We start from the raw sequence: 15,083 nt of genomic DNA on the forward strand, positions 1-15,083 counted from the left end.
GAGATAAAAATAAATAACAAATGAGCAAGAGCACAAAGAAAGTCAAACGGGAAATGGGGACAGGGACGAAAGGCAAGGCAGAAAACCAGCAACTGCAAAGGAGTGCATTCTATTTTATTAAGTATTTTGTGTCGGGGCACACAATTTGCACTGGCCACTGGCTAGAGATTATTGATGAATAAGAAATGCTGTGTCATATGTATGTATAGAATTGAGGTGGCGAGTGACTTTTCAAGGTTGGCTAGCAGCTTGCAACTCGAAATATTTAACTCTGACTGGGTAATGAATAAGACATGTTTTTAACTTCTTCCTTTTTGTACTTTGTAAGGTGCTCCAAGACCCTGTGGGTAGGGCCAGCAAATATAAAAGTTTAAATGAATACATTAAATAGTTCTAGTTAAAACCCCAAAATTGGTCAAATGTGGATTTCTACTAGGCAATGACCTCTTTTTTCCAGTAACTATTCTCACAAAATTGTGACTGTCCTGAAATTAGGCCACACACATGGAATAACTAGCCATTAGCAAGTGATAGTTACAACACTGTGCTATGTACATGTGGAGAACAGGCATTAATAGCAGGGGCAAGTTAATGTGCCTTGCTTGTAGTTTGCCATTTTAAATATTTCCCTCTGTCCGATATACATGTTCCACAAATGAAGTTTTGAACTCAACTGTATCTAGCCATAAAAATCAAGCAGATTCCCATCACAAATTAGAATCATAGAAACTCAAGTCAGAATCAGAGTACCTGGGGTGATTTATCTGTGCAGGACATATAGGTTTTATATTTTAATAGATTTCAGCTGGTTTCCAAGATTTCAAGGATCCTAATGTGTTTCGAGTTTATCATGCAACTAAAGCAGTCTCTTACACCAATTGCAGTATGTTATCTGTGGGGTCAGAGGGCTAGGACTTTTCAAAGTACCAATTAGATAAGCTCAATAAAGAACTATCTTGAATTTGGGAAGACATCAGTGAAGGGAGACTTGAAATCGTACTGTCTTCATTTTTAAGGCACTGTATATTATAACTAGGACCATATGTTGAGTACAATTATGCTCACTGTATATCGTCATCTAGGGGCATTAAAGACCTACATAAGAACCATTAGCAGTGAATAGATATATTAATGATTAATAACAATCTACATACTACAACCTATATTAAGAAGCCTACAACAATGCACACACCATCCTACCATGCAGTCTGAAAGTAAAGGGAATTATGACAAAGTCAGGACCCGACCAGTCTACAGAAGCAGAGCATGCAAAAAAGAAACAACCAGGAAACAAGATTTCTCAGTCCATACCCCCCAAACTATGTAACTTCAAACCCTTCAACATCAGAGTCACCCCACCCTCAAGTAATTACAAAAATTACCATTCTCCTGTTTAATGAGCCCCTACATAATCCCCTGAACCCACCCCTGCCGGTATCACTCCTAATGAATACCCTCTAAAGCCAACCCCCACATCCAGCACAATATCAATGTTAAATGAAATGGGGAAAGAACTGTTTCCCGCTGCAACCATCCAATATATGCCTGTATACTTTACCCATTTATATTTGCTTCCTAGGGCTAGGTTTGAGCTCAATAAATACTCAAAACAAAGTAAAAGAAATAGAATAAACATTGTTAAGCTGTGCATCCTCTAAAGTTTGATGTTCTTTCTTTGTTAACTTGAGAAGTACGCTTTATGACATCCTGCAATGGCATGCTTATCACGACTGGTATATCTGGGACACTGGCCATTTTTTTTCCATAACCTTTTTTTAGCGCGTGTGTCTCATTAGTACTAGGTTGAATTTAAAATGCTATGTGAGGTCTGAAATAAAGCAAGATTTGACAAGACTTGAATCTTTCAACCAGGAGCCTGGATGTTTACTCGAGTATGTTGACAGTAAGTTTACATTTTTGTTTTTCGGTGTTAAGGAGGTTTACCATCAATTTATGAGAAGTTCAGAACACAAAAGGGCACAAAGCATACATCTCAACATTGCAAAGTTAAGAAATAATACTTGCTGCATAGTACTCAATCCAACCCTTTGTCTGCATCTAGTGCGATAGTGCAGTAATGGGTTCCAAAGGGAGGTGGGGAACTTGTAAGAACTGGTATGGTGTGTGTGAAGATGGAGTTCCAGAATAAGCCTTGAAGGAGGATTCGGGAAGCCACCCTAGTATAGTGAACATCGTTTAGACACTTAGGCCTAGACAAACTATCAAGGTAGCAAGCTGAGCAGTAAGGCTTAGCCTTCAGGAATAGTGGGGTAGTGAAGCTGTACGAGTCACACACCGAGACCACAAATAAAAACAGTTAGACGAGTACATAAAAACACACTTTTTTAGACAAGGATACGCTATGCAATAAAACAAATATGTAAGTATTAAAAACTCACTAATGACACACACATTTATACATTTACCATGGAGGTTCTCACTAGAGAACCCAAAACATTACTTTTAAAACAGTGAGAACAATTCAGTTAAGAATATGAGTAAAATCTGTATGGTGTAAAAATAGAAAGCAAGTTAAAAATTCGAAAACAGTTGTCATTTAAATACGTCTGCATTTCAGATGCAATCTTAAAGTCTAAATAATTACCTCTGCCATCAAGTGCCGACCCCGTCCACACCACACTTAATGCAATATGTATGCCTAGGACGCAGAAGCTCTTATGACATCTCCTCAGCTTGTGGGGCTTCCTCCTGAAAAACGGGATCCTTCCACCCATTAGAACTGCTTGCATCTCTGGATTCCAACTCCCCATCTATCCTCATCCTACTTGATCTCTCCTCTGCCGTTGACACGGTCAACCACTCCATCCTCATACAAAGGCTCCACAACACCTTTGGTATCTCAGAACGGGCACTGGACTGGCTGACCTCTTTCCTAACTGACCGCTCCTCCCAAGTCATCCCGGGCACCTTCTCCTCTCCTACTTCCTCCTCGACCTGTGGTGTCCCCCAGGGTTCTATCCTCTCCTCTTGGCTATTTAACATCTACCTTACTCAAATGGCACCCCTCATCTCCTCCTTCTCCCCCAACTTCAGGTGTTATGTTATGGATATCTATAGCACGCACGTTCACCCAAAGGTATCTTGGCGCGAGGAGCAAAGGGTTAGGACAAACAGCTAAGTAAGAGCTAAAACAGAAAGGTTTTCAGGGCCCGCCTAAAGAGGAGATGGTTTTCCATCCCCCTCAGCGCTGCAGGTAAACTATTCCACAGTTTAGCAGCTGTGAAAGAGAAGGCTCAGCCTCCCACACAGTACCATCGAATTTAGTGAAGGCAAGGAGGTTGGCCCCACTAGATCGAAATGGCCGGGCCGGGATGTACTGTTGAAATGTATTTCTCAACTATTCAGCCCCTTGTCCAGACAAAGCCAGGTGAACCAGGCAGAGAGGCTTAAATGTGACTCTCTGGGCAATAGGAAGTCGGTGTAGTGTCCGTAGCAGGGGACTGATGTGGGCTCCATAAGGAGTGCCTGTGGCTACACGAGCAGCCACATTTTGTAGAAGCTGAAGCCGGTGGATAGAGCCCAAAGGTTGGGCCATCATTACAATGGTCTATTCGACTAGTGATCAGTGAGGCTACAACCTGCGGCATCAGATGGTGTGGGAGGAAGGGAAGCACCTTCCTGAGAACTCTCAGTATAAAGTGACCTGACTTACACACCGCACTCACCTACCTGGGGGGACAGAGAGTGCGTCCCGGGAGGGTAGCTCAGCAGCAACGTGCTCGCCTTGGAAACAAGATGACACAAAGCAACACAGGTTCGTTCCCCAGGACCGCGCTTAGAAACCTCTGGGTATTAAGCACGTTATAAATGTGCAACTAAGACATGGAACAAGTTACTTACCTGTAACTGTTGTTCTCCAGCATGGGTCTGGCATGGATTCACATGCTCATGAATATTCCCCGTCGTCAGGCCGGGAATCCTCGGTAAAGAAAAAATCAGTATCAGTTTTGTTTCTGATCTGTCTTTCTCAGTAGTAACCAATCACTGGTCTCTGGGTCATACTGCCCTCAGCCAATGACTTCCCCTCTCCGTAAGCCCTGCCTCTGGCAGCCATCTTCAGATTTGGTAGCACGCAAAGAGGCAGTATGACCAAGTGAAGAGCCATAGAGGGGTAGGAGGGAGGGTTTGCATGTGAATGCATGCCAGACCCATGCTGGAGAACAACAGTTACAGGTAAGTAACTTGTTCCTTCTCCAGCATGGGGTCTGGCATGGATTCACATGCTCATGAACATAAGAATACATAGCAGTACACACATGCACAACCAACGGGAGGTGGAAAAAAGGCTCAACATTAAGTAGTTCTTACCTCCTCACCAGGCTCACCTTAGGCGTACAGGTTGCGCAGCACCGCTTGGCCGACCCTGGACTCCTCCTTGGAATCCCGGTCGACGCAGTAGAATCTCGTGAAGGTGTGCGTCGACCTCCACGTAGCAGCCCTGCAGATGTCCAGCAGGGGCACACCAGACAAGAACGCCGTAGTAGCAGCGATAGCTCTGGTCGAATGGGCTCTCGGACGGCCAGGCAACGGTCGGTTTGCTAACCGATGACAGTGCGTGATGCAGCCGGAGAGCCATCTGGAAATGGAAGCCTTCGAGAGAGCCTTCCCTTGGTTCACAGGTCCAAAGTTCACAAAAAGCTGTGATGTCTTCCGAAAACTCTTTGTGCGGTCCACGTAGAACTTCAGCGTTCTAGCCACATCCAGCGAGTGCAAAGTCCTCTCAAAGAGGGTTTATGGCACAGCGCCTTCAGGACTACATTTAGGTCCCAAGGCAGGTGCAGACTATGAACCGGAGGGTAGATGCATGTCAAGCCAGCAAAATGTCTCTTCACCACCGGGTTAGTTAACAAATTGGAACACCGGTCTGTAGAGAGGTAGGCGGAAATCGTAGAGAGATAAGTCCTGCTGGACAAGACATGAACCCCTGACTCTGTTAGGGAGGATACTAAGGACAGCACCGTGTCAATCGTCGCCACCCTCAGGTCCAATTCTTTCTCCAAACACAAATGACAGAACCTGAGCCATTTACTCTTGTATTGGGATCTGGTCGAGGGTTTCCTGGCTGCCTGGATAACGCGCATGTTATCCGCAGACAAACCCAAATGTTCTAGAGCCGTGAACTCAGGCACCATGCCGCCAAGATGAGCGATTGTGGGGTGGGGTGCCACATCTGCTGTTCCCCTTGGTGAAGAAGATCGGGAGTTACTGGTAACCTGATCGGCGGACACACCGACAGGTGTTGAAGTTCTGAGAACCAAAACCTGGCCGGCCACCACGGAGCTATCAGTAGAAGAGAACAGTTGACAGAGCTCTTCAACTTCCAAATTGCTCGATGAACTAGGGGAAGAGGCGGGAAGGCGTAAGCTCTCATATTGTGCCATGGGATCTCGAGTGCGTCCCCCAGAGAGGAGGCTCCAAGCCCCCCTCTGGAGGCGTACTGAGGAAGCTTCTTGTTTACCGTCGTGGCGAAGAGGTCCACCTCCGGTGTGCCCCAACGCGAGAAAATCCATGAGAGGATCTCCGCCTTCAATTCCCACTCGTAGCTGACCACTGTCCGCCGGCTGAGGGCATCCGCGGTGACATTCAGCCGGCTCGGGATGTGCACTGCAAGCAGCCAGACCCCATGAAGCACGACCACTCCCAAATCTGGATGGACAGATCCACAAAAGGGGGAGACTTTGTTTCCCCTTGCTTGTTTATGTAGTACATTGACACCGCATTGTCCGTTCTTACGCGGACCGCCTTGTTGGCAATGAGAGGTCTGAACGCCATGAGCGCAGAAAAATCGCCAGAAGCTCCAAATGATTTATGTGCAGGAGCTTGTCCTGAGGTGACCAGAGGTCCAAGACCTGAAGAAGATCTAACGTCGCATCCCACCCGAAAAGGGAGGAGTCTGTCATGATCGTCACCATGGGGGCTGGGTCCTGGAACCCCGCGCCCACTGACAGGTTGCTGAGAGATGACCACCAGTCCAGGTCCACTCTCATGGAATCCGGAATCATTATCCGCTTGTAATCCGGGTCCACAGCCTGATGCCAGGAACTCCGAAGAGCCATCTGGGTCCGTCTCATTTTGAGATGAGCAAGAGGAAGAGGAAGAGCCAGTACACACGATGCCATGAGGCCCAGAAGCCTCTGGAACCACCAGACCGAAATGCTCTCCGACTGCGTAAACATCTGACACGTGCCCAAAAGATCCGCCATTCTGTCCCCGGTTAGATACACTCGGCAGTCTATCGTGTTCCAACGAAAACCCAGGAAAGTCAGGTCCTGTGAGACCGTCATGGAGGATTTCCGCCAGTTCACCGACAGCCCAAGATGGAACAGGAGCTGAAGGAGAGACTGGAGGTTGCCCGCTGCTGCCAACAGACAAGGGCTGCGTAGGAGCCAGTCGTCCAAATAGGGATACACATGGATACCCTGGAGACGAAGATAGGCCGCAATCACCGACATCATCTTCGTGAAGACATGCGGTGCCGAACTGAGGCCAAAAGGAAGCACCCGAAACTGGAAGTGCTCCTCTCCCAAAGAGAAATGGAAGTATCTCCTGTGTGGATTCCAAATCAGGATATGCATGTACGCATCCTGAAGATCCACCAAGCTGAGCCAATCGCCCGTCTGCAACGAGGAGAGAATCTGGCTGGGCGTGATCATCTTGAATTTCTCTTGGGGTAGGAAAAGATTGAACTGGGAAAGGTCTAGGATGGTGCGCAGGCCAGCCTGGTTGGGTTTGGGCACCGTAAACAGTCGGGAGTAGAAGCCCTCCCCTCGATCCCCAAGGGGAACGGGTTCCACAGCTCTGAGGAGCAGAAGTTTCTGAACCTCGGCCTTGAGGGAGGGTGAGCCCGACAGCTGAAAAGGAGGCTTGAGAGGTCTGGTAGGGGGTAAAGGTAAGCGGAAGCCCGCTCGAGCGACTGACAAGACCCATCTGTCTTCTGTGATGGCCTGCCACGCCTCCCAATGAGACGCAATGCGTCCTCCCACCGGGGTCTCGTGCGAGCGCGGAAAACCCTCATTTGGCAAGTTTATCGGTGGTGGTGCCACTTGAACCTGATGAGGAGGCTGAGGAGCGGGAGAAATACCGCATACACCGTTGTCTACGGCGGTTATTCCCTGCAGGAGTATCCACTCTGCGAGATTTGCGGTCGAGGAAGCCCCTAAAACCAGAGGAAGGTCGACCTTGCGACAACGGCCTTTGAGCCTTGAAGGGAGCTTTAACCAGAACAGACAATGATTTGGCCGTCTGAGTGCTGTCTTTGGTTTTGGTGAGCTCTACATCAGTAGAAGAGTGAAAAAGCTCCTTACCATCAAATGGAAGGTCCAGAACCTTGTCTTGCACCTCCTTGGAGAACTTAGTGGCATGTAGCCACGCCTGCCGCGAGGTATCAAACCCAAGCATCAGCCCCCGAGCCGAGGTGTCTACGTGATGAGCCGCAGCCTCCAGGAGATCCTGGGCCAAGACCCTGGCATCGGAAAGGCCTCCTCTGTAATCCTCCAACGTCTAGACCGGGATGTGCTCCTCAAACTCCGACAGACCTCTCCACATCCGCATGTTAGCTCCAGCCAAAATCAATTCTGCATTGGCCTGCCTGAGCTGCAAGGCCGAATTGGCAAAGATTTTCCTCCCTGTGGAATCCAGGAGCTTGTCCTCCTTTCCCAAGACCTGAGTAGCCATCGCTGAGGAGGATGCTGCAGGTCTGGATTGCAACGTAGCCGCAGCCACCACTGTGGAGGAGGGAGGCGGACAAGACGACAAGGCCACTTCTCGCGTCAATCTTTTTATTGACAAAAAGTCCCGAGTGTGGCTTTTCCCAAAATCTTCGGACCTCAGCCAGAACGTCCTTCTGCAAGAACAGGCCGGTAGCTCCAAAGGAGACAAGGTGAACGCCCCAGAAAGCACGCCCTCCTGCGGAGCAGGTGTCTCGGGCACCGGAACATCTAAGAAACTCATCATGTCCAGTACCCGGTCATGGAAAGCTCTGATAGAGCGGGGAAGGTCCTTGTTGTCCTGATCGCCTTGAGGGTCATCTGACAGGTCAGGATCCTGCTGAGCCGTGTCAGGCACTGCCTTGTCCACTAGGGACAATGGTGGCACAGGCGGAAGCGCAGGGGGAGGCACCAGGGGCAAGGGAGGCGCCGGCGGAACCACCATCGGAACGGGAGGAGCCGGAGGCGCGGGTGGACATATCTCCTTGAAAAGCCCTTTGAAATATTCCCTCATGGGGTCGGTGCGCATAAGCGCTTGAAATTTACCGAAAAAGGCGTCCTCAGGAGATTGTTTCGGAACCTGAGGAGGCCTCTCATGAGGTGGACAAATCCAGGGACGTAACGGGGAAGGGTGCCACACCGGCCCCTCCGCCGACGTATCCACATAAATCAAGGGAGCCGCCCCCGCGGGCAACGAAACATTGTGTGGAAGAGGCATCCGGGCGTTCCAATCAAACTGGCCGGTAAAGATGCGCACAAGGGACCTTAGGTTCACCCGAAGGACCGAACCCTACACCAGGGGCCGATGGCGTAGTTGTAGGGGTAGTACCTAAAATGGCCGCCGTGGTCGTGGCGGGAACGGCCGCCATTTTGTCCTCATCTGAGGGGAACTGTGGCACGTGAGGAAGTGAGGCAGGGGTCCCCGTCGATGGGTCAGGGGTCTTAATTTTAGCCTTAACGTAAGGAACCTCGGCAGAGCCGGTAGTATGAGGCCTGGAATGTTTCTGCGACATACCAACCACCAACTGAGCCTTCGAAGGAAGAGCCTCGGCACTGCCGGTAAAAGAAGAAACTTTCTTCTTTGCCCGCTCAACAGATCTGGTGTCACCACAAGAGTGGGAACGGTGCGCGGTCACCGACAGGACCTTGCCCGGCCCCTCAGAACTGTTGGTATCCTTAGCCTCTGTACGAGGGACCTCGGACCTAGGCCCGGTAGAAGCCTTATTGGCACGGGCCTCGAACATCGGTTCGGTAATCTCAAGCCCAGCCAAGAACTCGGGGCGCACCCCGGTTTTGTATTTGAGGGAAGCCGAAAGAGCGGCCTCAGAGCAAGCTCCGGTACCCCACGACTCAGTAGAACTGGGTCTACAAACAGCCCACACAGGAGGGGCCTCGGAGCGTACTCCGGTGTTCACAGGCCCCTTACGGAGACCCTCGGAGAAAACGCCGGTAGAATTATTAGGCCCGACAGGCACCTCAGGGCGAACCCTGGTAACAGAGCGATCCACGCCCCTCCCGGCTCGAGAGGACCCGGGAAGGTATCCCCCGGCCGGGGTGCTCTGAAAAGTAAAGAACTTACCGGGCGTTTTTTATTCTCGTCGATGAACGCCTGAAAATGCGAAGGAGGAGTCCGTCCGAACACCTCCTCCCACCGCTCCAACCGACGTTGAAGTGCCCGGACCAAAAGGGAGTCACAGTAAAAACAGGAGTCCCAACGGTGTTCCGGGTCCAAACACTCTAAACAAAGAGGATGGGGATCCGCCCTTGCGAAGCGACGGTGACACGATGAACAGTCTGGAAAATCTAGTTTAAAAGACATAGAAAGACTAGTAAACGAACGCTAGCGAGAGCCAGAGAGGGAAAAAGGGAAGAAAGTCTTCCGAGGATGCAAGTGCATCCGGTCCCGATCGTGCGGAGAAAAGGACTGATGGGCGATGCGCGGGGCGGAGCCAAGGTGGGCGGGGTTACGGCCACGTGCCGGGCCCCACGCAGGAAAGAGAGGGAGGACACATTTTTGAAAAAAATGTGGATGCTTTTTACAAAGTGCTCCGGTCCCGTCCCACAGGACGGAGAGATGTCCCATAAGTATGGAGTAACAAACAGAAGGCAAAACTCAATTACCCCTCTTTTAGTCCACCTAACATGTGGGTCAGGGACAAGGAGAGCAAAATGATAGATTATCTATTTTTTCTATCTATAGGTCACATAGAACACATATTATTGTACTTAGGGTAAACAATGTATAAACACATTTTAATAATGAATTCAATTAAAAACATATAAATGTATATAGTTGGTGCTTTCCACAAGACACCTACAAATATTTAAAGCAGGTTAGAATCACACAAAAATTAAAAAGTCCAGCAAAAACACATATTTTACTCGTAGTGTCTAAAGTTAGTATAGTGACAGGTATAGTAGATCACCTTGACAAATTAATTTTCAAAGCATTAATTGTCTTGTTATATTCGGGGGAACATGCTTGAAATGCACAGCACGGAAGTTTTAATGCTGTATAAAGACACATAGATTCTTGTGTCTAGATGTCTACATATGTTTCGGCACAGGAATTACATGAACACCATCTCTGGTGTTCTGCTGTTATAGTTCTAGCCCTCTTCAGGACGAAATCTTGTTTTTCAGAAGTGACAAAAAGTTCAACAAAATCCCCAGATTTTTCACACTTTTATCCAATGCTGTAAAAGGTGGAAATGCAAAATTTGTGTTAGTGTTTGATCTAGGATAAAAACATATTTAAATGCTATTTTAATAATAGTTTATGTGACTAGGATTGCTAAGTTATCCAGATCTCCGCTTATCACTGACCTTTTTATGCTCTTGTGGTTCCAGAACTGGTTCTCCCGCGTGCAAACAGAGAGGAGCCGCAGTACACTGAAAGACGTCCGACCGCCTGGAACTACTCACAAGGCTGGTGGGATAAAGACGGCATCCGTTTCGCAAAATTGTGCACCGGTCCAGCAAGAAACTGCTTAGCGACCCAGTGCCGAATTGAACAAAAATTGACTAAAGAAATAGCAGGTCTAGAAAAAAAGAGTTTCCCTGCTGAGAACAACAAGGTAAATGACATGATGGCAGAGAAAAATCGTGTAAAGTCTGCTAAAATATCACAGAATCAGTCTGTTGTATGACACTATGCATGGAAAAGGAAGCGAGTTCCCACTTCCTTTGTTACATTCACTAAAACTTGAGTCCAACCACAAGAGCATAAAAAGGTCAGTGATAAGCGGAGATCTGGATAATTTAGCAATCCTAGTCACAAACTATTATTAAAATAGCATTTAAATATGTTTTTATCCTAGATCAAGCACTAACACAAATTTCGCATTTCCACCTTTTACAGCATTGGATAAAAGTGTGAAAAATCCAGGGATTTTGTTGAACTTTTTGTCACTTCTGAAAAACAAGATTTCATCCTGAAGAGGGCTAGAACTATAACAGCAGAACACCAGGGATGGTGTTCATGTAATTCCTGTGCCGAAACATATGTAGACATCTAGACACGAGAATCTATGTGTCTTTATACAGCATTAAAACTTCCGTGCTGTGCATTTCAAGCATGTATAACAAGACAATTAATGCTTTGAAAATTAATTTGTCAAGGTGATCTACTATACCTGTCACTATACTAACTTTAGACACTACGAGTAAAATATGTGTTTTTGCTGGACTTTTTAATTTTTGTGTGATTCTAACCTGCTTTAAATATTTGTAGGTGTCTTGTGAAAAGCACCAACTACATACATTTGTATGTTTTTTAATTGAATTCATTATTAAAATATGTGTTTATACTTTGTTTACCCTAAGTACAATAATATGTGTTCTATGTGACCTATAGATAGAAAAAATAGATAATCTATCATTTTGCTCTCCTTGTCCCTGACCCACATGTTAGGTGGACTAAAAGAGGGGTAATTGAGTTTTGCTTTCTGTTTGTTACTTCACATATTAGCCCCTATCTAAGCTCAATCCCCCTTTAACAAAAAATTGCGACTCACCCTTTCTTACACCCATAAGTATGGAGGAAAGGGGACGGGACGTAGGAGTAACTCCAGTTACTTGTCTTAGTGGACTTCAGCTTCTGAACACGATTCCCAGCAGTGAGAGGTCCCCAGATATACTGTTGATCTCCCATTCATTCCGCTGGGTCACACTCAAGCATCCACGACTACAGTCATTCATGCAGGCAGGCAGCCAATTAGGCACACGGGGCATTCAGGCCATTCACTTCTCTCCAGACACTCACAACAAGTGATGTGTATTGGGACAAGTACCGAGCCATTCAAAGCTCCAAGCTGCATTCATACCGGTTTCGGGCAGGGCTGTCTCAACCATTGTGCCAACCACCAGATACTAGACAGCCACAACATAGAATGCATATTTGTCACATACTCCATTCACCCAGGTCCCCACCCACAGGCGTACCCACAAGATATGGTTGTTGAGAAGGCTCCAGCAGGTCTGGTCGGCACTTACCCACACTACCATATATGGAACTTCCACCCAACAGCCAGTCAGGGGGAAGGGACAGAGGCAGGGCTTCCCGGGACTTCCGGAAGATCAAGGTAACAGGTGATGGAAGGCAAGAGGCCATGGAGCTATTTTGTCTCCATGCGGAATATACCGATTCCAAATGACAGGGCCAGGGCATCCCAAAATGGAGGACGCTCAGGGCACCAGGCATTTCAGCACGGAGCTGCCACCAGCCCGTACCCTGCTCTGTGGGTCACACACAGGTGCCCAAAAACATACACTAGGGGCACAGGGTTACAACCCTACCCAGGGGTGCCATAAGGGTATCCCATGGGTCTGTTCACCAAACCAAAAGATAGAGAGCTGCACCGCCAGGAGTCCCACATGAACTCCTGTGCGGAAAACACGACAGAACACACGATAAAAAGCAGTAAAGGACAAGGATACAGAGGCCCTGTCCCTCCGATGCATTTCCAGCATCACATAGACTGAGATGGAGAACCCACCACCAAGGCTTCTGTTTTGTCCCCATTTAATTTGAGCCAATTCGCACACATCCAATCTCCCACTGCAGAAAGGCATTCGCAGAGGCCAGGAGATTTCCCAGCCTGGTCCAAACGGACCAGGATATGGGTATTGTAGGCGTAGGAGTAACAGCGTTTGGAAGTAAATATTAAAAAGCATAGGTGACAGGGCAGAGCTCTGAGGAACACCATGAGTAAGACCACATACCGTGGATATAAAAGGGGAGAGCAGCAATGCCTGGCTCCTCTCCGGCAGAAAGGAAATAAACCAAGCCATTACGGTTCCAGAGAGGCCTGTCATTGCCAGCCGGGAAATCAGGATGGAGTGGTCGACCATGTCGAAGGCTGCTGACGGATCTAAGAGAATCAGTGCCCCCACTCCACCCTTGTCTACCAGCATGGTCAGGTCAACAATCATGGACCCCAGGACACTCTCCGTGCCCCTCCCTGGGCGTAAACCAGATTGAAAAGAGTAAAAGAATGAGGATTATTCCATAAGGGAGGAAAGGAGGGGTGACATCAGTGATTCCATCAGTTTCATAGAAGAAGGGAGATAAGCTGGAAATTGAATAGAACTGTAGTGTCCAGCGAGGTTTTTTTTTTTAACATGGTTTATTTATTCCGCAGATTCATACAGAGAACAAGCATTTGGAAATATTCATTAACAGTTATCTTTCAACTTTAACTTAGAATCGCTTTGGAGTCCCACGAAGTGTCTCTGCTGGTTCCGCGGGTTTTAACTTTTCAAACTCCCCATCCCAACGTCCTCCCCCTTCACCCACTTTCAGCAACTTATTTGGTTCTGAGTTTGTTTATTGTTGAGGTCTGCCTGGTATCTTTGTCCATCTAGGTCAAGCTTATTTGATATTTTAGTAGGTGTCCACATTTCTCAGTATCTTGGATCTGTAGTAGTGAGGCTCTTTATCTTTTACCATCTCTCGGAAGGGTTCCCAAATTGCCAGAAACGTGAGGTTTCTCCCAGCTTGTAGTGCACAGATCTTCTCCATTGTAAAAATTCCCCACATTTTAATCTACCACCATGCTATAATTGGGCCCTGTAACGTTTTCCATCCCTGGGCCAGAGTCATTCTTGCAGCCGAGAGCAGGTGCGTGATTAGCGTGGCCTTGTGTCCCCTTGCCGCATATATGTTTTCAGCTACCGCTCCCAGCAAGACGACTTTTGGGTCGTATGGCACCATGATTCCTGACATTGTCTTTATGTGTCCCAGGACCTCTTTCCAGAATATCTCTGCTTTAGGGCAAGTCCACCACATGTGATAAAAGTCCCCTTTTCCCCCACTTTCCCTCCAGCAAGGTGGGGAGTATTTAGAGTTTATCTTATGCAGTCTGGTGGGGGGCATATACCATCGATAACAAACCTTGTAGGACAATTCTTTAATTGCCGTGCATCTAGAAGTTTTATGTGCTCTTGCCCATATCCTCCCCCATTCCTCCACCGTAATAATATCCCCTAGGTCCTTTTCCCAGCTTGTTTTGTACTGCAGGACATATTCTGGGAGGGCCCTGTCCAGTAGTTTGTAGAGCCTTGAGATTCCTTTCCTAGTTGAGCCCTCCTGTAATGTTAACTCAAGGCCTATCAGGGGTCTATTAGCGGCTCTTTTGACCGACGGGTGTGTAATCCAGTGTAACGCTCACCTGATTCCCGTAGAGGCGCCGGTCTTGACTGGGCGTACCGTATCTGCAAAGGTGATGTGTAACACACGGCTGGCTCTTTGGGCTGGACCTCTGTGCACTGTATGTCTGACTTGAAGGGTAAGATGTCTGCAGATAGAAAATATGGGATTAAGGAACTGGGTTATTGAATGTCTCTCTCTTCTTCCCTTTCTCTTCTCCTGTAGAACCCCAAAGGTTAACGCTCTCACCTTAGGTAAGTGAACGCCGTGCTCTCCATCTGCCTCGGGGCAGGGTGCTGTAACCAGTTTCTTCACTGGATAAGGGGAGCAGGCCTCTTGACTTCAGAGGACTGCTGTCCGTCGTTTACTGCACGAACGGTAAGTTTCGAGTAATTCTAATGTCTTTAAAGTCTTTAGTAATGATGTGTCTTGTTTTGCAGGGTTCCGGCGATGGCGGATGACGGGCTGAAGTGAGTTGAAGATGGAGCCCGTGTGATGAATAGAAGCGCCTGGAAGCACGTAAGTAAGCGCTTGTTGCCTGCTTCACGATGCGCTCTAACTGTCTTTTTATTTTGCAGGTACAAGTTCGAAGCGGCTGCAGGGTGCCAGGATACCCACTGGATTAGATGTGGAAAGGAGTAATGGCACGTGAGTATTAAAGTTCCCCAATGTCTTTAAACGCACCTTGTTTTGTCTTTCAGATGCGG

At 47.8% G+C, this 15,083-nt stretch overlaps 1 protein-coding gene across 3 annotated transcripts in view; it reads right to left on the reverse strand.

Annotated features, from left to right (window-relative positions):
- The window catches only part of PGAP6 (post-GPI attachment to proteins 6), a 1,624,027-nt gene that overhangs the window by 1,490,857 nt on the left and 118,087 nt on the right, over positions 1-15,083 (reverse strand). The gene's annotated exons all lie outside the window — the stretch shown is intronic.

This window comes from Ambystoma mexicanum, chromosome 2q (genome assembly GCF_040938575.1).
Source record: "Ambystoma mexicanum isolate Mex_15411 chromosome 2q, UKY_AmexF1_1, whole genome shotgun sequence".
NCBI lineage: Eukaryota > Metazoa > Chordata > Amphibia > Caudata > Ambystomatidae > Ambystoma > Ambystoma mexicanum.